Source organism: Toxotes jaculatrix, chromosome 5 (assembly GCF_017976425.1).
Source record: "Toxotes jaculatrix isolate fToxJac2 chromosome 5, fToxJac2.pri, whole genome shotgun sequence".
Lineage (NCBI taxonomy): Eukaryota > Metazoa > Chordata > Actinopteri > Toxotidae > Toxotes > Toxotes jaculatrix.
Genome location: NC_054398.1, coordinates 10,063,618 through 10,087,033, shown reverse-complemented (window position 1 = coordinate 10,087,033; position 23,416 = coordinate 10,063,618). Strand labels below are relative to the sequence as shown.

Below are 23,416 nucleotides of genomic sequence, written 5' to 3'. Positions count from 1 at the left end.
AGAGCAAGCGAAAGGTTGGGTTTGAGTGAAATACAGAGGTCATCTGTGGCAGGGTGGAGTGTGAATGATTGAGAGTCATTCTGAGAGGGAGGGTCACCAAAGACCTGAGGCTTGGGACACTGAAGGAGGAGTAGTGGTATACACACTCATGTACTCTCATATGCACTCAAAAGTGCAGCAACACTGTCATCCTCAACATAAGGACTTTGCCAAGCTTTGATGTCACAAACCCCACAGGGAGACATATATTAGAGTTAAAGGTTTGTGATTGTCATCGTGGAAGAAAACGTCCTTTTACTGGGAAGAAACCTCGAGAGGAACTGGGCTCTGGCTGGGTGGCGGTCTGCCTTGACCCGTTGGGTTGAGAGATAGAAAGAAAGGCAGAAGGAGATGTAATAATAATATTTATAATATTAATAATAATAATCTGAGCTGTGACTGTTGAGCTGTGACAGGATCATGGGGGCGGAAGGTGTTTTTTTTGTCACAGATCCAGACTCTACAGCTCTGGAGGCAGAAATACCAGCCGAAAGCAACAAGAGGAGAGAGATGAGAAGATGAGGAGTTAGTAACATGCAGTAGTGGGATGTGGATGTGTACAGATGGAGAGAGAAAGGAGGAGAGAAAGAGAGCATGGCTTTTTTCTTACCAAAGTTCATTTAGCATCTTTTTTTCTTTGTTTTGTGAACAGTTATGGGTGAAAACCTAAAACTGAAACAAAACTCCAGCGACAGTCCAGCTTCAGGTGCAGACAGGATTCATGTTAATATTTCAGTGTGTTGTGCTTATTTAGCATCTGTCACCTGGTAAAACTGATTTAACTCAGGCTGGCATTAGGCTAGCTAAGTCACAGAACCCACTCCAGGACCCCTGGGAGTTTTTGGCCCCATTTTACAAACCACTGCTTTCAATGTGCTACCATATACAGAACATACAAGCAGATACACACACATATTTGTTCTGAATATGCTTTTGTCCACTGCAAAGCAATAGACCTGGGAGAAAGGTATTGAAAGTCTCAAGAGAGGATGCCAGTGAACTGAGAGGGGAGACAGAGGGATGAAAGGACGCTGAGGTGGTGAGAGTGATTGGATGGGGGGGGGTGTGGTGTTGCTATGGGTGATGGGCAGGGCAGGTGGCTAGTGACTGGCAGCATGACCAGAGTGGTGGTGCTGTACTTGTGTGTGTGTGTGTGTGTGTGAGAAAGAGAGAGAGAGTGTGTGATGGGAGGTCAGCTTGATCTTTGTGGCTGGACAATCTGCTGGTGTGGGGCTTTGAGATTTTGATGAAATGTGTGTTATGTGTGTGTGAGTCTTATGTGCCTGTGTGCTCTTGAAGTCCCATTAAAGCAGGAGAGGGGTGGGGGTGGGTGGACTTGTCACTTCAGAGGAGTGGCTGTGATGTGGCGGTGGAGAAGGGGGGCGGGGGGGGTGGTAGGATTGACTGTGTGAGTTGGCCTTGAGGGACCTGAAGCCTTGGGAACATCAGCCGTCCAACACGACAAAGGAACTGTTTGGTGCGTTTCTGTGTGTGTGGTGACAATTCTGATGAGAGTTCAACCATGAAAATATTTATTTGTTCTGTGAGTGTGTTAATGTGACTTTTTAAATTAGGCTACCACAGCAGGATTTAAATGATAATGGATCCACTGACCCTGAGAAATGCTGCAGTGTGAGGATTTGCGAATGTGCAGTATTGTGACCATGTTGGGGGGGAGGACGGGGTAGCTAGAGAATTCACTTTTTGTGTGTGTCTGTGTGTCTGTGTGTGTGTGGGCTTTTTTCTGTGCTGTCCTGCTTTGTCCCCTCTCTCAGCTCAACTGGACTGAATGAGGAGCTGGGAGTTTAACTTTTTTTGTCTGGTGTGAATGTGTGTTTATTTTGGTGAAATGTGTTTTCCTGTTTTGATTGTGCGCAGACTTAAGAAGGGACCTCAAAAGGCACTCTCACATAAACACGCGCACCCACACACACACTCACTCACACTCACTTGGCTTTTATTGGAACAGACAAAGCACACAGTCAACCAGCTGGCTGCACGACATTCATAATAACATTAATGAAACACTTATCTATCCAAACATATTAGCAGGCATTTGGAAGTAGTGTGTTTGACTGTGTCCTTATATGTGTGTCTGTGTGTGTATTGGTGTGTGTGTGTGTGGAGTCAGACAGTCCTACAGTCCAAGGTCAAAGTGTTTTTTTTCCTTCTCTGTGCCATCTTCACTCACAGTCTTTCTGTCAATCTGCCAATTTCTCTGGAACATGTACCCTGTCCTTCCCTCATTTGGCCTTTTGCTCTCTCTATTCCTTTTCCTCTTGTCTCTTTATCTCCTCCTTCATCCGTCTGTGTCTCTCAGCATGACTTTCCATATACTTGTGGCTACAGGAGAGCCGCCTCTCTTCGGATGTTCCCTTTCTTTAACTCTCGCTCTTTCAATCCCTCTTGCTCCCTTTCTTTGTTTCTCTCTCTCTCTCTTTTTCTGTCACCCCCATCTATTGTCCTGGTTAATCTGGCCTGCTCTCCCGCTGTGCCCTCGTGTCCAAATGATGCATTAATCCAGGTTACCCCAACCCTTTGTTTATCCTGTACACCCCACGCAATGCACACACACACACATATGCACTCACAAAGGCTCCCCTTGTGTTGTCACATCATGCAGGCTCAACACATGACGGACAAACAATAGCTCGATGGTGCTCCTGACATTATTGAATGTAATCTCAGATCCTTAAACACTAGGCGTCACTGACAATAAATGAAACCATCATTTCAGTTCACAGTCATTTGGAACCAGTGATGAATTCATAGACTGTTTATATGTGACTTATTACTTTGGACATGTGTCTCAGTGACCTGCGACCTGTGTGTTGCTTAATGTGTATATCTGGCTGTTACCGTGCTGAAATAATCATTGTCCTGAAGCTGCTTTGATTCTATTTACTTTGTCTGCATCCTGTGATCAGCTTCCATAAAAATCTGCAGCCAATTCTTTGCAGTCTTCTCGATTTGGATTATAAATGTCTGGTGTGATAAACCCAGATAAAGGTCACACAGATCAGAGACTCTGGGCTCTGTTGTTTGATCAATCATAAATTTCTGCCTTCTCTAATATTCTCATTTAGTCCCTGGAGTATTCAGAAATGTATTTAACTTATATTATTTGCAACAGTGATTAATTTCCCTGGGAGGTAGATCTGAGACGGTGGATGTTAGTGTGTGTGTGCGTGTAAAAGACACGGTGTCCTTGAAGAGGCTTATTGCTGCAGCTGGAACATCATACGCTGTCCCCTCTCCAACAGTTTTCTCTCACTGTTGTGTGCACACATTTCTTCTCACACACACACCACACACACACACACAAACCTTGCCACCAACCTCCCACTTTCCACCTCCCCCCATTACCGCCCAGCCTTTCCAACCCATTCGCCCTCTTTTCTCTCCCATTTTTTTCCAGCTTAGCAGAAGATGGAGAGGGCGTGAGACTGAGAACGCTGGTGAAAGAGGGCCACTAAAGCGGCTGGCATTGTTACAGGAAGACATAAATAAAGAGTAGCACACACCCCAGAAGTTTGTCCTCATGGCTTCTCTGTCTTCCGCATGGAGCAGAAATGGAAGGATAAAGTTACCAGACAGGGCAAGATATTGAGTTGTGATGACACTAAGACTGTGCTTGTTTCCGCTGAGGGAAGATTGACATGTTGGACAGATTTTATACATCAAAAAAAAAGAAAAAGAAAAAAAGAAATCAGTGGGAAATGTCAGGAGCTTAGCGGGGAGATGGGCAAAAATACATTTATTTAGTTCTGTGTTGCAGTTACTCTAAATCTCAACTGTTGGACACACTTTTAAAACAAATCTCTCTCTTTATTTTGACAGAACCCAAAACCAGTGGGTGTGTAAGCCTTAAAAAAACAGCTCTGGTCAGACTCTAATACTAATTAGAGTTTAAATAGTACACATTTTATACAGGATGCGCTCACACAGTCTCTGGGAATAAGCATAAAATAGAAGGAATTTATTCTTTTATGGTGTTGTTTCATCATTACATTCAGGTCCTACTTGCTCTTTCCCTATTTTTCCCCTTTTTCCTGTCTTTTCATGCCTTGGAGAGGTAGGGAAGAAGCCAGAGGCTGCAAGAAATCTGTTCTCATTCTCTCTCTCTCTCTCTCTCTCTCTCACTAACCTCCCTCTTGCTGCTACTGTTGCTCTCTCGATCACACGCTCACACATACGTATGCACAAGGACACAGATACATACACACACACACACACACACACACACACACACACACACACACACACACACACACTTCCTCCAGGCCCCTTTGCATTCTAGCCGCAGGTCAATCCTTATGAAACGCTGTGAAATGATTTCTCAACTTCATCCTCTTTTACAGTCAGTGCATAGATTTATATTGCAATCGAGTCTGACCTGAGAACTCAAGCAAGTCTTAGTAAATTGAGTAACTTTTTATCCTTGATTTCTGTAGTCAGCTCAGGGTGTCTCTCTCTGTCTCCCTCTGTCTCTCTCCTCCGCCTTTGTAATTTCTTGCTGTTATGAAAGTTATTTTAAAGTGACTGGGTCTTAAAACATATTTTCAACACGAGCTGTCACACATGGCACCTGGCGCTGCAGAACAGTTGTCGTATCTCTGGTGTGCGTGTCTAACGGTGTGATTTCACTGTGTTCCAGCGTTTTGTGCACGCCGGGGTGAATTTTCTCGTCTCTTTTTGCTCGTGCAGACGTAAGATATTCCTATGATTCCATTTTGCAAGCGAATCATTTCATGGGTGTCACTACAAGTTGTGTTTTCTGCTTGAGCGAAGATATTGAAAAGTCTTCCACTACACCCATTTGTGCGTTATTGTCCAATCTGTTTGATGTCAGTCTCCATTCCAGTTTCCCTCTGGTCCCGTCTTGCTCCCTTTCTGGCTCCCTGTCATGACACCCTCTCCTTACTTTTGGCGTTATTATCTCAGCCCTGCATACCTTAACAACTCCCTCACTTCATTAGCTGTTCACGTGGAGGAGAACATCCCTTTTTATTCACGCCTCAATGGAGGGATAAACCAAAGTGATAAAAGGAAAGGAAAAGGGTTCACGGCCCGTGCATCCTCCGGTAAAGGAAACTTGACAGCTAATAACTGTGTGTCTATTCTCAGCAGCTCTGTGGAGGCACTGTTCTTGGTATGGACTGGATGTAGCTTGGTTAGGCAGGCGCTATAAGCATGAGCAGAAGGGGAAAGCCCTCTCAGAGCTTTGGGTTGAACTTTGGCTTAGAGAGGAGGGTAGCTTTACTTGGAGTCTCTCAGCTTGATGGGTTTTACAGTCTCTCTTTCCAATCTTTTATTCTCTAACTCTGTGCAAGGACTGTTGAAGAGTAGCAAGCGAAACATTTTTAGAGTAAGACATAGCTATTTCTGCCGTGGCTATGCCTAAAAATCAATAGGAATATTCCTGAAAAAACTACTCTGTGTCCCTGAGTAGCTCCTTAACCCTCTGTACCCAAAACCAGTCTTATCAGTCTCTCCCAGCTGGGCCTATGAGCATCAGAAGTGTGGAGTAGTATAAAGCTTCGATAGAAAAAAAAAAAAGCTTTAGATTTTGTGTGTGTGTGTGTTTTTTAGAGGGTGAGTGAGTGTGTGGGTGCACAGGTTTGTGCTTTTTATGCAGCATATGTGTTTTTATACGTGTAGTATATCTCTGTGTGTTTACTGTATGTGTGTGGTCATAAACATGTCAGTGGCACTCAGAAGTTGAAGGTGTGATGATCTCCTCCAGCTGCTGCCTCCACTGCTGTCAGAGTCACACGTACCTTGTTTCCTAACCATGATGCATGGGGTCTCAACCGTGCAGTCTCTGACAGTTCAGGACGGAGGACGGAGAAGGACAATTTGTCACAGACATATACTGGATGTTCAGTGGAGCCCTACTCAAGAGGCTTAGTCAAGAGAGGCTGCCATTCTCTCTCTGTAACCTCAGTTTTAGTCTTTCTTTCTCTCTGCCTCCCAAATAAAATGCTTTGTTTTTTTACCTTTTATGTTGTTGCCTGCAAAGTGGGTTTCAAATGGCTCTCAAAGAGAATTGACAGAAGTAGAAAAATCCACTGAGGCGCGTTATACCCCCGGCGGCATATACATTACGGGCACAATTATGTAAAAAAAGAGAAGCGTTCGACTAAACAGGCCTTCAAGTGGGAAATGACTCTGGTTTTTCGACAGAGGTTCCAGAAACAGCACAGCCAATCCTTATGAGGATGAAGTGCTTCTTTGATCATTACTTAAGAGGTAAAAAGACCTTCTCTCCGTTTTAATTTCTAGCCCGTCTTACCTGGGACCGGAGGCGAGAGCACAGCCAGGAAGGCAGCAGAAGAAAAGGCTGTGCACTTTGAAGTTATTGAAATGAGGGGAGGAATAGGCGGAAAATACCAGGGAGAGCTAAGTAAAGAACCTGTTGAGCTGCTCGAGAGGTTCACCCAAACTGTCAGCATCAGCTCTCTGTCTCTGAAGTGTTTTTTTGGGGGGTGATTTTTGAAAGTGATAATATTTGAGTGTTAGCTTTGTGTCTCTTAGTAAATATATTTAGCACTTTTCCCCATGTCTCAGGTGCATACCTGTGCTGAGGAAAAACTAACAGTTGCTCCCCAATGTCACAGCAGCATTTCTGCGGCGGCCATACATTGCCTCTAATGAGACATGTCTGCTTGTGTTAACCTGTTTGCTAACTCAATATGTTATGGTTTATTCAAGAGAAGAAGTGAGAAGCTGTCAGAATCCATTGATTCTTTGGATGAGAAATCCCGCAACAGCCATCACCCTTGAAGGCGGGCTGTACATCTCTTAACCCTTTAGAGAATGGCTGTTCCTGACAGGGTCAGACTGATGTCATCTGCAAGCAGTGAGGACCTGACACCAGTAATAAGTGCAGGGAGAGCCTCTGAATGGAGCCATGGGCATAGACGACGTTCGGCTTGTCAGGCTGTGGCAGAGCGTGGACGCTTCTAGAGCTACATCCTCAAAGGAAAGAGACGGGGAGTTTCTTTATTTGAAGACGACATCAGGGTCAGTTTGAGTCAGTTGTAACTGAGGCCTGAGAATCCGTAAAGAGCATGAGAGAAGGGAGACATGGAGGAAGCAAAATCGTGACTGACCTCCATCTGTCCAACAGAGCAGAATATTCTTTATAGTCAAAATAACAGTTCTGGGTTTGTTCATTCTGTCTGTGGCATTTCTGTTGTGAATATAGATTGGACTTAAGATGAACTTATACTGTCGCAGGCGGAGATGTGAACGTGGTGCACAGGTGTCACAGAGAGAGGTGTCTTATTCTTTTGCGTGCAGATGGACCTCATGCAATTTTGAGCAGGGGACACGAAGGATACAATTACCATATCCCAGGGTGCAGGCCAAAACCTATTTCCCACCTTAATACAGGAAATGGCAGTTTATAATTCCAAAACAGTTTTTTTTTGTGAGCATTGCATACTTCCTACCTTTCGCCAAACTGGACCAAATATATTCAGAACTTCAAACTGAATAAAAGATGTCATTTTTTTATGTATGTAATACAAATGGGAAAAAATACAATCCCTCTTTTTGGCCGCCTTCAGGGACAAAAAGATTTTGTTTACTCAAATTCAGCAGTTTTCACACGTACACAGTACAGTATAAGACTTGACTTGCTAATTCGCTGTAAAATTAGAGTGTAGATATTTTCCACCTGTCCCAGATCGCTTTGCTGCTTAATGTGAGGACTAGATCTGATAAGTGTCCTCCCATTATTCTACTCCCTGTTTAATATTTTGTTTGTGTTTGTGTATCTATGTGTGTGAAAGGGGGTTAAAGTGGCCTATTAGGATTTGGATTCATGCATGAATGTGTGTGTTTACTAAAGATATAAACATCCCATACACAGAGAGTGTTTTTAATAATCATTATGCAGCAGAGTAGCTGCTTTGATGCATGTAGCTCTTATTGTTTAGCAATTATAATACAAACGTTGGCTCTGGCCGACATAATGAAATGATAACACACTTTTAACCACTTCACTGTTTGATCCTAAGCTGCTCTGACACATGCACATTGCACAGCTTTAATATGTGGGGATGTCAGCAAAATATTCTGGCCTTAGACTTGCAGAACCTGAAGGTGCAGCAAAGAGTTCATGTGCAATTTACAGGGTTAAAACACCATTGAAAGCTGTACAGGGAATCTGTGATCCTGTGTGCATCTCTGTGTGTGTGTGTGTGTGTGTGTGTACATATGAAAGCAGTATTGCCGTGGAACGTTAATTAGTCCTGATATGTTTCCCATTTCATCCACAGCTGAACATTCCCTGTTCACAGACCTTGATCACCGTTCACTCATTTAAGCCCATTACAAGCCCCCTCACCCCCACCTCCCCAACCCCCCATCTTTCTCTCTCTCTCCCTCCCTCCCTCTCTCCCTCTCTGTCTCTCTCTTTCTCAGCTTGTAGATGTGTTAGCTATTACCCCGCTAATTTACGCTGCGACGGGGAGAGGAAGAAGAAGTGAGCGGAGGAGGAAGAGAAGGCGAGCACAGAGCATTGGTGCTGTCTTTCCTCACGCCTGTCTGTTCTTCCTAAGAGCTAAATGTTTTCTGCGGCTTGTTCATGTTACGCCAGCTTGAGAAACGCTCCTTGACAAAGAGGTTTTAGGATGAAATATAGCAAATTAAGTACGCTTAATCTCCCTTCCTGAGTAAAATAATAGAACTTTAAATGATGGATTATGGGAGTTTTGGTGGAGCCTACCACCACGTTTGCTGTCAAAAATTTGTCGAAGTTAAACAGCCCAGGTGTGCACTGATTGGGACTTATTCAAATAGACTGGCATTTGCTTGTTTCAAGTGTGTCTAATCAGAGTTCGTTCCCAGCCTAATTATTTGATATGGCTGTTTGCTGTCAGTTATTCATTCTGTTAAGAGTGTGTGAATGTGCATTGGCACAGATTACATGAAAATGAGACTAAATTAAAGACTGTTATGCTGTATGAGAAGCTGCAGTGGTCCAAATAAAAAAATGGAGAATGGCTCTTCCATAAATGAGTCTCTAACTTGACCTACTTGTACCGAGACCTACTAATAATAATAATCTGAGTTAGCGATAGACATACTACATTGTAAACAAATATATTTATAATAACATGATGCTGTTTTGGTTGGACATCAACAGCTTCTAAATCATTTGTTCCCTTATTGACCGGCAGAAAGTAGGCCATTGTCATCCTATATAGTAGATGTAATTGTACTACATTGCACTACACACACACACATATATACTGCTGTCCCAGTCATTCTCAAGGTCACAGTCATCCCATCCTCCTCTCTGTTTGTCCCCATTTATCCCATGTATAATGGGAAGTGCTGACTGGTTTAGGACATCCATTTTGCACGCCCAACACTCCTACCCATACAGGCTTTTGTAAACGTGTAAAACCCTCATGGCTACATTCAGGCTTTTGTGTTTAAAGGTTTGTATGTATGTGTTGACTATTGTCCAGCTATATGCAGTCCTGTTCCACATAAAATATAGTAATGTGTACGAATAAATTCTGTACGTCAACACCACACATTGTTCAAACTGTTCATTCCTGCTTTTATTTAAACCATCCATTGTACACTGAAAGCTAGTAGAAAATAGGTCTGAGGTAGAGGTCAATAGAAATGGTGGATGTACTTGTGTTTTACCCCCTGTTACCTCCTTTCTTTCTTCACTCCCCCCTCTCTCTCTATGTGTGTGTTTCTGTGTGTGTGCTGGGCAAATATAGGGTTAACAACTCCCAGTGCCTGGGGTCTAAAGCTGCCATAACCCTGTCAGTTAGTGAGGCCAGGTAATTACCTTAGAATGACAGGTCTAGAGGGCAGCGTGTGTGTTGGTTTGTATATGTGTGTGTGCATGCAGTGGATATGCTTGGGCGTCCAGTAAGTGTGCACAGAGGCTAGTATTCTCGCAGGTTTGCGATTGCACGAGTTTATAAGAGTATATGAAGATTTGTGCATGCTTTGTGTGTGTTTGTGTGTGTGTGTGTGTGTGTGTGTGTGTGTGTGTGTGTGTGTGTGTGTGTGTGTGTGTGTGTGTGTGTTGTGTGAGCGTGTGTATGTGATGTGTTTGCAGGTTATTTTCGGGGGCTGGGAGATATAGGAGATGGATGGAGAGCGGCGGCATTTCTTATCCCATTCAATTCAATTAGACAGGATATATTGACATGTGCAGAGGACCACCTGCTTGCGTATGCAAAGCACACAGCAAGGGGCTTCGCTTGACTGCTACACCCAAACGCACCCCTCCCCTAAGATCAGCACATATTGTTAGTGGGTAGACATTATTCTCCACCAAACACTCTCCTCTCTTCTCTTCTCTTCTCTTCTCCTCTCCTCTCCGTTGGCTCTAGATGGAGTTTCAACACTCAAGCTTCACTGATTAATTGAATCATGTCTGGTGTGAACACACACTGTAGTGTTGCCATAATTACATACTGTTCGCATCCCCCCCAGTAACATACATTTCTCCCACTCTCAGGTATTTTTCAGTGCTCTTTGTCTACAGTTTGTCGACTGACATTCATTTCTTACGTACAGTGTGCAGTTTTTTTTCTCTATGTGTGTTTTTTGGTTTTTCAGTGTGGTTACATTTATCTCAGGTGCTTGTAAGACGAACCCGGGCTTCCATCATAGCAGCTATTGCTATGGACGTAAAGTGATGAGACTCAGAGGGGTAGAAGACAAAGAGTTTTGTTGCCACGTCTGTGCTAATGATCACAGGCATTTCTTTAACAACATCTGCACTTACCTCTCCCCAGGCCATTTGTTTCTTCCCCTTGCTTACACACTCATCTAATTTCTCCCTCTTGTCTGTTCCCTCTGACCATTTCTGTTGCATATTTCTGAGTGTGTGTGTGTGTATGGGTAGGTGTACACCCCAACATGTTTATTGTATTGCGTTTGTGTCCCTGGAGATTTAAGCTACTCAGCTCCCGTCATGGTTTCAGCTCTGAGGTGGGATTTATCCAAGTATGTGTTCAAAACGACGCCTCCAGCACAGCATATTACAACACCTTAATCCACAGTGGGTTATACAGAGGAGGAGAGGAAGAAGAGAGAGATAGAGGACAGGAAGAACAAGAATGGTTTAGAAAGGTGTGGGAACAAAGGCAAGGAGCAGGGGGAAGAGGAAAAGTAGGAGAAAGAGCATACGAGGTTAGAAGATTAGGACTGAATCACAGAGAATGACTACAGAAGTTAAAACTAGATTATAGGTTGTGCGTAGATGTAGTCATCAGAGGCTCTATTAACTGGTGCTAGCAGCATTACTGCAGCACAGCTACTCCACAAAATGTGGAGGGTTTACTGTAATGTAGTTGCAGATCTTTGAATTTTTTTTCATGATTGATGGTGTTTGGCATCAAAAAGATTGCTGCTCAGCAGGTGCGTAAATATTTGGCTGGTTTAGTATCATTAGAGCAGATTTCTAAAATGTCTTCAGTCCAGGTTTATAAAGGAGGTAAAGGTCCACTCGTTTGACCTTGTTCGCAGCAGTGTGCATGTCTTTGTGTATGCATGTGCTTGTATGTACCAAAGTTTGTTTTTTTTTTCTGTTCACTTTGACTGTGAACACCTGTTGTAGTCACTGATTTAGACAAGCCACATGATATCATGCTGAATGTTGGCCCTCGAAGTAATTCTCTGACCTTGATAAACAAAATAAGAGTGGCCAAGTAGTAGAGGAGCTTATTAGGTGCTCTCTTTGACAGGGAGTGTTGAGTTTAAGTGCTGTTGTTAAATGGTCTTTGTAGTAAATCTGATTTAGTAGTAGTATTATAATTTTTTATTTCATCCATAATATTTGACCTGATATTTATGTCACTGTGCAGAAAGTTATCACTTATTAGGCTAAAAATTGCCAATCGTTTTTGGAGGCTTTTTGTACAATAGTACCTCCAGCTGCATCACTCTCTTAAAACATAAAGTATTACTTTTATTTTCTAAAAACATTTTAGAATCAGGATGTGAAAACATAAGTGGATATTCTCTGAGAGCCCCTAAGAAAAAGAGAGATAGAAGCAAAAACAGAATATCTATAGAAAAAGAGTAGATTTAGAGGTCAGGTCAGGTCTATAGGTAGTGATAAGAAGAGGCAGGGCTTTGCAAAGTTCTGTGTCTGCCCTCTCGCCAACCCTCAGGCCTGATCCCATTCTGTCTTTTACTCTCAGTCCTGCATTTAGTCCGGCATTACTCCACACACTGTGCAGAATTTTGATTTTGGATGGTTCTGCAAAGCCCCAGATTATATTCAGTACCAGTATTTTTTTTTTTTTAATGTTCAGTTCCAACAATTTTATTTTTTTTAAATTAATCACTCTGACAAAATCTGTTCATGGCACTGAACATAAATTATGTGCTGCAAAACTGTCTAAAATATGAACCTAATTCCTTGGGAGAGCGAGGCTGGGATTCCTCCTTAACCCTGCTTTCCCCTCCCGCTGACCCATCCCCCAACCCTCTCCCCTCTTCATCTCATCCTCTTTTCTGCCTGTTGAGTTCTTGAGAAAGATATCTCTCCTGACCACACATCATGCTTTAATCTCATTCATGCTCCCTTTTTTCATAGCAGCTTCTGAGTTGGCAGTCACTGGTCTGGAGTATTTGCTGTACTTTTGCAATTCCCCTGGGCTTGAACTTTTTTTGAGCTCTAATTCTGTGTTTGTGCACTACCTTTAGTCCCATGTTCACAATAAGGGAAACTAATTTAAAGGGCTTCTAAGTGTAATCTTTTAAGCTACACCTCTACTCCATAATACCTCTCCTGTGATTGCCTGTGAGGGGCTATTTAAGACGCTTGTTTCTGGGACTTAGACATTTCATAATCACTCTATGATCTCATTTCATGGACTTAGGCTTCTTTCATTCAGTGAGGCTCCGGCAGGGAGGAGCAGCGAGTTTCATATTAATGTTTAACATGAAACACAAGAAGGGTCTTAAATATATTGGAACTGAAATCTTCCAAATCGATTTCTTTTAAAATATTACTATTGCATGTCGTGCTGGGCAATTTGGATGAAATCATTCAGTCACGATAGTAATAAGAATATTTTTCCAGTATCATTTTACATAATGGAAAATATTTGCAAAATTACATTTAAAGAAATGGTGCCAGGTGTTTAATTCAATGACTTACATTACATGTTATGTATTAAATCAGACAAAATGCAGTTTTTAGTTACAATCATTAATTTGACTGTACAATTTTGTGAAACAACAACATGGTATGATCATATTGTCAAGATGTGATTTTTTACGCCATTTTACAGCGTTTTGGGAAAATATCCTTATTTGCTTTCTTGCTGAGAGCTAGATGCAACAATCAATATCACTCCTTGTCCTCTACAGTAAGTACAAGGCTAAGGCTAGCTGCTTCTCCTCATTTCCAGTTTTTTTTATGCTAAACTAAGCAAAGTTAACTGACTGGTGCCACATATTTACTGGACAGGCACTGTTTGCAAAAAAGCGAATAAGTGTAATTCCCCAAATCCCAAACTCTTCCTTCCAAGTTTCTTTCCAGAGAGGTAAAGAAAATCATATTATGCAGACATGTCATCTGTTAACTGTGGAATTGTGGTATTTCTGTCATCATTTGTTGCTGTTGACTGTAAATGTAAAGCTTTTTCTCCGACACGATCATCAGGGGGGATGTTTAAAAACTAACTACTTTCAGCAGGGATGGGAGGTTAGCTTGCTGTGCAATGAGTCACATCACATCCTGAAGTACATGTGGGGCCAGAGCTGAGGCAAAGGGAGGAAATGAAAAGGGGGGTTTTATTTTTGGAAAAAAAGAGAGGGGATCTAATCCAGAGCTATTCTCCCCCTTCTCACTCATTGCCGCTTCCCCAGACAGATTACTGGGCTTTGAAGGCGCCCTCTGCAGAGGCAGATTTTTAAAATGGGGGCCATTGGATGGGATTGAGAGGGGGAGGTTGGGGTGGAGAGGGGACAGGATATAGCTCAGAGAGGGAGATTAGTACTGTTGCGGTGTGTGTGTCTGTGTGTGTGTATGAGAGAGGGAGAGTGACAGAATGAATAGTTTTGAGTCTTTATCAATGTATGTTTGTGTACTGTATGTTCCCATGTGCAGGTATTTATTTGAAGCGATAAACGTTTGAAAGGTATGACAGAGCAGCCCCAGCCGCTCTCATCCATCCCCTCATTTCTTTCTACCTTCCTCTCGCTTCATTCCCCTGTGACGTGGTATAGTTATAATCCACTCAGACATGTTCTGATGTTTTTTTTTCTTTTTTTTTGCTTTCTGTTGAGTGTTGGCACTCACCCACACACTCTCTTTCACTCCCTCCCTCTAAATCCCTCACTCTGTCTATTCCTACTGTCCCCAGAGAGAGAAAGAGAGAGAGCTACTGTATGGTCTGCTGTCTCTGTGGCAGCCATTATGTGAATCTGCTGTTTGTTTATTTGTTTGTCTCTGTTTGTTTGTTCATCTGTGTATCCAGTAAAGATGGCATGATAATGTGTGTCTATGTGCTCTTGCTGGTATGCACATCCATCTGAGTACATGTATTTTGTCAGATGGAGAGTAAATATTGTATCTCTATTGTATCTTATGTTCTTGTATGACTGTGTATCTTTGTAAGTATGAGTTTACGCACGCGGGTGCATGTTTCTGTGTGTGGCTGCCGGGTGCTGTGCGGTCCGCAGTGGGTGCTCCTTGTTCACTGCAGGCCAGGTGTCGCTCCTCTCTGCTTCTTTGCTTCCCACAGCCCTGCGGGCTGTTTGATCTCAGGACGAGCTGTGAATGTGTTTGTTCTGACAGTGTATGCATAGTGTTTGTTTGTTTGTTTTTTTTTTGTTTTTTTGCCTGCCAGTTAAATCTGAAAGTAGAGTATCAGGAGGCCAATGGTGAAGAAATCCACTAAGTACACTTAATTTATAAATCCAGAGACACCACATCACCCACGTGTTGCTTCAATGATCATAATCCATTGTATCATAACATTGTATTAAATTTAGGACTGGGTATCCCACCTTAATACTTTTTTGGACACTGACGTTCACATTAGTTCACATTATACAAAACTGTTAAGAGCAGAATGCTGGCACCCCCCACATTTTAAGACACTGACTGATGTGTATGTTTTTATGAGATTTAAGAGTCATGCTTGCTTGTGTGCCTACTAAGCATGCCTACATCAGCTATATTTACATCTGTGTGTGAATTTATGGTCCATATAGTATTAATAAGATACAACATCTAAGCTCTTCCTCTATGAGTTAGAATGTTTGTCCATGATGAGCTGTAGTACAGAGCTATAGTCACGTGTGTTTTCTGTTTTCATCTTGAAGGTTTTTCAAACCTCTGCAGCCATTTTTGGGCTTCTGCCTTCTTCACTACAAAGTTAGATTCAGCCTAGAGTCACACAAAAGATTAGACATGTGATGTGGGCGCTGACGTCATGCATCTGTCTCATTGCAAATGTTTTCCTTTCATTGCAGTGTGTGATGTATGACTACCAATGAATGGATTAGCAGATTCAGGTCACACTCTCCATCGCTGTCATTTTCTGTTCTGTTCTTGGTGGTTGAATTCACTGTTGCTGAATAAAATCTCAACACTAATGTCTGCCTTACTGACTGAGCCATACAGTACCTCCCAGGCGTGAGCATACCCACAATGCAACACTCGGCGTCGCTAATCCTATTGGCTGCTGACGAATCACCAGCATTCTGCAGTATGCGTCACTGCCGAGCAATGTGCCAGAACAAGGCGAGGCTAAATGCTTAACTACACCTTAAGCTTCTCAGATATGAATGAGCTGGAGGACACAGAATGCAGCTGGGGCCTTGATTAGTGGCTTTTTGTTAGTGTGCAGTGAGTGTGTGGTTCCTTGCATATGTGTGTGTGTGTATCTCTGCAGCATGTTGGTGTCAGGGACTGTGTGGATGTTTGAGGAGAGAACCTCCCCACTCCCCCACTGAAGTTGAATTAGCAGAGCTTATGGAACGATTTCATGTTAATACTGCCAAATACAGTTCCTTAATCTACCGCGATTCCCTGTGCAGCATGGTCTTACTGCTTAAGAATACCCTGATTACTCTTCCATCAAATACATTAACTTTTACTCCCCTCTGAGTTAAGAGCAGGAGTGGGAAGAGGTTTTGAGGAGCTGGGCAGATCCAAAAGGAAGGAAAGTTAAAGCGAGACACTGTATGACAAAAGAAGGGCAGAGAGGGCAGTGATGTATGATATAAAAAGGCAAACACAGAGACTGCTGCTTCCAAAACTATCAATACATTAATAGCTAATTGACTAGTACTGTTTTTGATAAACACAATAGTACACATGTTCTGCCTTTTAGTTCATAACTACGCTTCCATTTTGCAAAACCACCAAAAAGCAGCCAGGCATTTTGATTCCCATTTAAGAACAAACACAGAAACAGTGCCACAATACACACACACACACACACAAAAGCATAATTTACCTCCACTGACTTGGTTCCATGGGTAAGGTGAGGGGGTGTAAAGAACAAGAAAACGAGGGGCAGAGGCGAAAGAGGGGGTTCAGGGCCCAGGATTTAATTTCCGCTTTGCACTGTGAGATAAGTCAAGCTTAATGAGCTGACAGAGAGAGATGGAAGGAGCAGGGGAGCTATGAGAGGTGGGGCGCAGAGAACAGGGGAGTGAAGGGGAGGAGAGAGGAAGGGCAGGAGAAGAGAGGAGGGTGGAGGAGGAGGAGGAGGGTAAGCGATTGTGGAAAGAAGGGGTTTCCTGTATATCCTGTCAGGCTAGATACGGGAATAGAGGAGAGCAACAGAGGGAGAGAGGTGACGGAGGAGAGAGGGGTAGAAGTCTTCTGTCAGCTCTGGGATCCCTTTGTAGGGGTGTGTGTGTGTGTGTGTGTGTGTGTGTGTGTGTGTGTGTGTGTGTGTGTGTGTGTGTGTGTGTGCGTGCGTGCGTGCGTGCGTGCGTGCGCGCGTGCATGAGATCAAGAATTTTCATTATGTCAAAAATCCAAAGTGTAGATAGTCCGTATTCACACAATCCTCAGGGAGGTGTTGAACGATTTAAACCTTTGCTGCTGTGTGGGTGTGTGTGTTTTTAAAAGTGTTTGTGTACGTCTGTAGAGACTCTCAGATGAACCCTACTGATTCCTACTGTGCTGACAGTAGCTTCAGGACTTTTGCTGACAGCAGCTTATTTACTGAGTGTGTTTTGTGTATGTGTATGTGTGTGTACTTTCTTCTGTTCTTAAGGGATTCTACAGTTATAAAGTTTTTTTCCTTCACTTTGTAGATTTTCTGCTTGTAATATTAATTGAAATCACATACAAATATAATAGTTGAGTGAAGGTTATATAGATGTGTTAGGTTAGGTATGAATTCAGTGAAACAAACAGCTTCACAAAAAAGCCAACAACTGACTTGGGACGCTGTGTTTCTGCTGTTTCCTTTATGAATCTGTCTGTGTGTGTCTGTTTCTACTCAGCTGGCTGATCTAAGCAATCCTGGCCTGGGCGAAATTAGTTTTTCCTCCTCTGCGATTACAACTTGCCTATTTTTTTAAAAATAAATAAATAAATGAATAAAATAAAGGAAGGATGTGGGGGGTGAAAATGGTAATAGATATGAAATTAACAGGTACAGACTTGGGGCGAGAGGTTGACAGCTGCAGGGAATCAGGGAATAGTACGAGCTGGAAAGCGGGTGAAAGGTCACTCACGGAGTCTTAAAGGAGCTGTCCCGGTGCTGTTTGCGTAAGCTGACACTAGGAGCTCTCCGCGGTGCTGAAGGAAGCATGAGCTGCCTTCCTTTGCTTCCACTCACAGTCCTTCCCTTCTTTAAGACAATTCCGGAGCTGTATTGACATCGCTTCACATTATTGCAAGGTGCCAATAAATCCTCCCTTTATTAGACCTCGTGTATTGATCCATTTTTTTTCCCTCTCCTCAGATCTCTAACTCTCTCTGCCCGTTGCTGCTTAATCCCTGCTATTTTTTCCCCCCTTGCTTTCTGCTTCTTCTTCATTCGAAGGGAAATGTCAAGCTCTATCTCTGTTGCGAGTCCATGAACTCTGTAGAGGGAGAGGGGAACGGTCCGAGGGAGGGGTGGGGGGGGGAGTGCCATGACCCCATTCTCTGGGGCTTAAAGTGAGAGATTTGCCTAAATGCCAGCAAGGCTTTGATGGTGGCACCGATAGGATTGAGGCAAAGGGAATGATATTTACATTTTCACTATGGTCTCATCATAGTCAGACAGAGATACAGCTAATTATTGCTGGGCCAACAGTGTCCATAGTTTGTGCTTTAATGCTGTGTGTCTCTTTGAACGCGTACATTTGTGAATAAATGCTTTCCTTTGTGGCACTTGTTACTGATATGATGTCGCATGCACACAGGCACGTATCTGGAAATGCTAAACAGGTGGGAGATAAGCTTGAATGATTTGCTGTGCGGCTGTGTGCATAAGCGTGTGCGCACCTGTGTTCCCCAGAGATGTGACTCCCGATGTGTGATGGTTTGTGAATTTGTGTATGCGTGTGTATGTGAGAAGATGTGGGTGTGATGTTAATCAGGCTGTCACGCTAAGACAGAGTCCTGCAGGGAAAAGCCTGTTGTGTCTGGAGTTCTCCACAGGACACCCCTTCACAAACATATAAAGCACACGGACACAAATACACACATACACAATCGTTTTCTCTTTGTCTCTGTTTTCCCTTTTTCTCACCCAGCCTGTGTGCTGAGCTGATGGATAAGATTAAGGCCGTATTGTGTACAGGGACTCTGGTCTTGAAAGTTAAACTGAGTATCAGAAAGTGTCTGTAAAAAAAAAAAAAAAAAATCTATTAGGTGGATTGCCGTGAAACTTTCCACAGACATTCATGATCCCGAGAGGATGAATTTTCCAGACTTTGTTGATCCTCTGACATTTCCTCTTGCATCATCAGGAGGCTGACAAATTTTAGCATGACAGAATAACATGGTAAACATTATACCTGCTGAACATGACCATGTTAGGAATGCCATTGTGAGCATGTCAACATGCTGATGCTAGCATTTAGCTCAAAGTGTCCTGTGCCTTTGTGCAGCTTCACAGAGCCACTAGCCTGGCTGTATTGTTAAAAAAATAAAAAGGAGCAGGTCAGTTTAAACCAATCGTACATGCCCATGTACAGTATTCAAATGTTAATTTGTTGTTTTGTAATTTGTAGTTTACATTAAACAAGATCACTTCCAACAAGCTAACACGGGTCAAAATATAATGAAAGTGAGGAGAAATGGGGCAAAAACACAAAAAGAGTTGCTGAATATTTACTGAAGTCCTTTTACATTAAATAAAAAAAGATAACTGGATAAAGTGCAGAGCAGTTACATTCCTACAAGTGGTATTTTCAAATTCTTGTGTTGATTTATTTAATTCCATTTTTTAACATGTATTCATTCAAAATACAGAGAGTCGATGGTGGGGAATGAAATATGTGAAAAAAAAGAGGAGGTGAACAAGTGGGGATGCACCACAGAAGGGTATACAGTAGGGGAGTAACAGTTTCCTTCACCACCTATTCTCACACCTACCACAGCTATGTGCCCGCTTCACATCTGTACACACACACACAAACACACAGAGCCCAGAAGGACTTTTGTCAAATCATCACCTCGGTTTACACGTTCTAACTGGCAAAGCCACTCACACACTAACACCCCTGTCTTACACTTAGGGATCATATATTATTCTTCATGCTCACGCTCGCATGAACACATGAACAGTCTGCGCACAAGTGCATTCAAACACACAGGCACGCACACACACTGGCCCTCAGAGGTGTAATTTGTCTTCTGTTATCCATTAGTGCAGGTGGACGGAGCAAACAGGAGAAACAGGAAACGGCAAATGAGAGAGAGGAAGTCATAGAGAGATATAGTTTGTTGTCGGTAGCTGCAGGATAGGAAAGTATGACACAGAAAGAAGTTATCATGAGGATGTATGTGTGCAGCATAACCTGGATCTTCAGCATGTTTTCGTTTTTTTTTTTCTCTCAGCGTGCCCCCCCCCGCCAGCTCCATGGAAAAGCAAGCAGTAACAGACAGCATGCCCTAAGGCTGCAAAGGCCAGTGAACCCTCGGCATTTGCATTATTAGATGTCCACTTGTGTCTTCTTTACAGCTGTCAGGGTTATGCTGTAGATGGTAGACACTGGCCTTTCTGACTGTCCAGTTAGCCTCGACCCCCCCCCCCCCCCCAATTACTGCTTCTCCACACACTCACAAACGCTAGGATACCATGGTACCATTTTGTATTCAAGAGGAGACTTCCTGCTCTGTTTAGCTGGAGATAAGTTGCTTGCTATTTGATCTACATCTCCAATGTGAATGTTCCATGTAGATATGCAGCGTTCTGTTGGGGCAAAGAAATATCAGATCAATTACTAAAGGGAGCACATTTACAACTGCTTTTAAAGAGTCAAAATAACAACAACATAAGCGACAACAGCATTGACATCGTCCCGATCAAAGCGACTACTGGGGCAGATTTCCACTTTGGAGGGCAGTCCACGGTGGGAGAAGGTCACCCTGTTCTGAGAATCGGCTGCTTCATTTCCCAGAGTGCTGCTTGAGTGACTGCTTCAGTGCCTGTGTGTGTGTGTGTGTGTGTGTGTGTGTGTGCGCGCAGAGTGAAGCAGAGTGAGTGATGTCAGGGCCCTCAGCGGACAGCCTTTTTTCAGCTGCTGTTAATCACACTACATCTCTGACAGAAGCACAGGCCTGTACTGTACTCTCTACCTCCTCTGTCCAACACTTCAGGCAGATCTTTGCCTTTCCATTCCTCAGCCTCTTGTTTTTTGTCCCCTCCCCTCCACACACACATGGATCGATGATAGATCTGTCTTAACCCATTCGTTTACTCACTAGTTCCTTCCTACCCTCTTTCTTACCTTACAGGTTATACTTCACATCCTTAATCTGAAACTCCCCAACCTGTAATCCTGTCTTTCATATTATTTATAATGAGATATTGTTTGGTTTCAGACTGTTGGTTGGACAAAACAAGCGATCTGAAGGCATCACTTTGGGACTGGAGAACTCCTGGTGGGCTTTTCTTTTTTCTAACATTTTCTGAACCAAACGATTCAGTAGGTTCATGAAAAAAACAACTGGCAGATTAATCAAAAGTCTTTTTATTATTTCTGAAAATAATTGTTAGTTGTAGCCTCACAAGAGATCATAACTTGCTTTCAGGGTTGTCTTTCATCTTTCTCTTTTTCTACAAATACCAGCTCAGATACAAAGAAAGACAAGTGCACAGTGGGTTCACGCTGGAGACACTGTACTACTTGTCATAAGGGACTACTACTTGTTAACTTGACAGGCTCATAGAGCAGCTGCCCATACACCATATGGCACTGGGACACAGACAAACACAGTTTCAGAGGGAGATATGTAGAAGGAGATGCAGGAATCGTGAGCGGGAGAGAGCACGCAGGACTTGATAATATCATTAGAGCACAGCGAGTCTCTCACAGCAATGGGCGGCAGCACAAGTAAAGCTGATAAAATGTGATGGCTGACCTTCTCAACAGTTAGTGCAGTTTAGATACACATTCATCCACGCGTGGTTAATACGCACGCAGTCCCCAAATAGCTACATGCCCAAATTTAATTTCACTCATGCTCTCATTTGTAACAAGGAAATGAACATTGTCTGCTATTGATATCACGAAAAGGTCACTGGAGCGTCTTGTCTCAAAATAGTTTTCTGACGGTTACTTATTTTTTTTTTTTTCTACAAAATTGCATGTATTACTTCAGTGGCCAACTCCATACTTTCTGTGAACTTCACCGCTCCCCTACTCCTCCGCCTCCTCCTCAACTACCACCACCCCCAGCCCCTGGCCTCTCTTCAGTACCAGATGGTGCAGCCCATCACTGTTAACAGGCAGAGATGGGGAGAAGGAAAGAATAGTGAGACGGGGGATAGCCAGGCAGGCAGTCCATGTATTATTAATTGTGAGTAATAGAGGCTTGTATGGCTGTATACATTATTGAGGCCAGGTCCTTCTGAGGGCAGTTAAGCTGAAGTGGCGCTTGGCTTAATGGATTGGGACAGAGTCAGGCAGAGGGCACATTCGCCAAGAGCCGAGTGGGAAGTTAACACCTGTTTATACCGCGCTGATGATGAGTTTAAATCTGAAACTTTCAAATTAATTCACACTGGTGAGGAGTTGTTCTTCATTGCGTTAAACTTCTCAAGTCATGGTGGATGGTGCATAGAGAATCGTAAACTGATGTACTTTAAAATTATTCTAAAACAACTTCATTCAATTTCATTCAATCAAGTTTAGGTTCTATCTATGTAGTGATATTCTTTTACATCTATATAAAACAATATAACTGTTTACATGAGACCTTGTGTGCTGTTGAACTGTATAGATAAGTCATATTTACAGTCTGATGCGATCTGTCTTCCATTTATAGCGTGTGGTTGTAATATTGCTGAAGATATCTGCCTACCTTTCTCAGCAGAGATCTAATCTGATATTATTAGTATTGTTTTGTAGACTGCATCAGCATGCGGTGTCGGCTTTCGTCCCTGCTTCATGTGTAGGTGTATAAAAACATGACGCTGATACAGAGAATCTGATATGAAGGCTGTTGAGAATCATAATGTGTATGCTGTTGCAAGTGATCTTTCACGTGGTCTGTATTATCTCACTACAAACACACACACACACACACCGCTGTTGGACTGTGCAACTTGGAGAAGTGTGAATGTTGGTTTGAGCAGGAGTGTTGGGTGATCCTCTCAGCTTGGTGGCAGGTCCTGTCATTGGAAAGAACAGTATCACTCTGCATTTACATTGATCCTTATTAGGCCTGGAGATTAAACCCACTGCAAGTGTGAGCTAGCTACACTAAGGCTGCAGCGCCTTATACTGTACTCTCTCAGTCACTCAACACTCTTGTAGTCATGCTTCAGCGTTAATCTAGGACAGTCACCAGGAGACTTTTCTCTGTCTGAACCTTTTTTTTTTTTCTTGTGGATTTTCTAATTCACACTTTCACAGCAAGTCGGTGTTTCTTGTGATATATTTGGCTTGCAGGAATTCCTTCTCATGCAATTCATAAATTGTTTCTTTTTTTTATCAGCAAAAGTTGCTTTTAGAATGTCTTTTTAATGAAAGCATCAGGTGTTTTTTTTTTTTACTTGAAACCAGAAAAGTCATTAATTTTCATTTATTCATTTTTTTTCCCATTTCTTAACTGTCTTGTATTACGAGAAGTAGTAGCTCCTCAGCCACCAATCACAACCTTCCATCCTTTCAGAGAGGAGGAGGCATGTGCAGCTGAGTATAATGGGATGGATGGAGGTCTCCAGGGTAACAGGACAGGTCA

The 23,416-nt window shown here is 42.9% G+C and overlaps 1 protein-coding gene across 1 annotated transcript in view; it reads left to right on the top strand.

Annotated features, from left to right (window-relative positions):
• LOC121182623 (serine/threonine-protein kinase BRSK2-like) overlaps positions 1 to 23,416 on the top strand; it is a 155,751-nt gene that overhangs the window by 23,578 nt on the left and 108,757 nt on the right. The window lies entirely within an intron of this gene.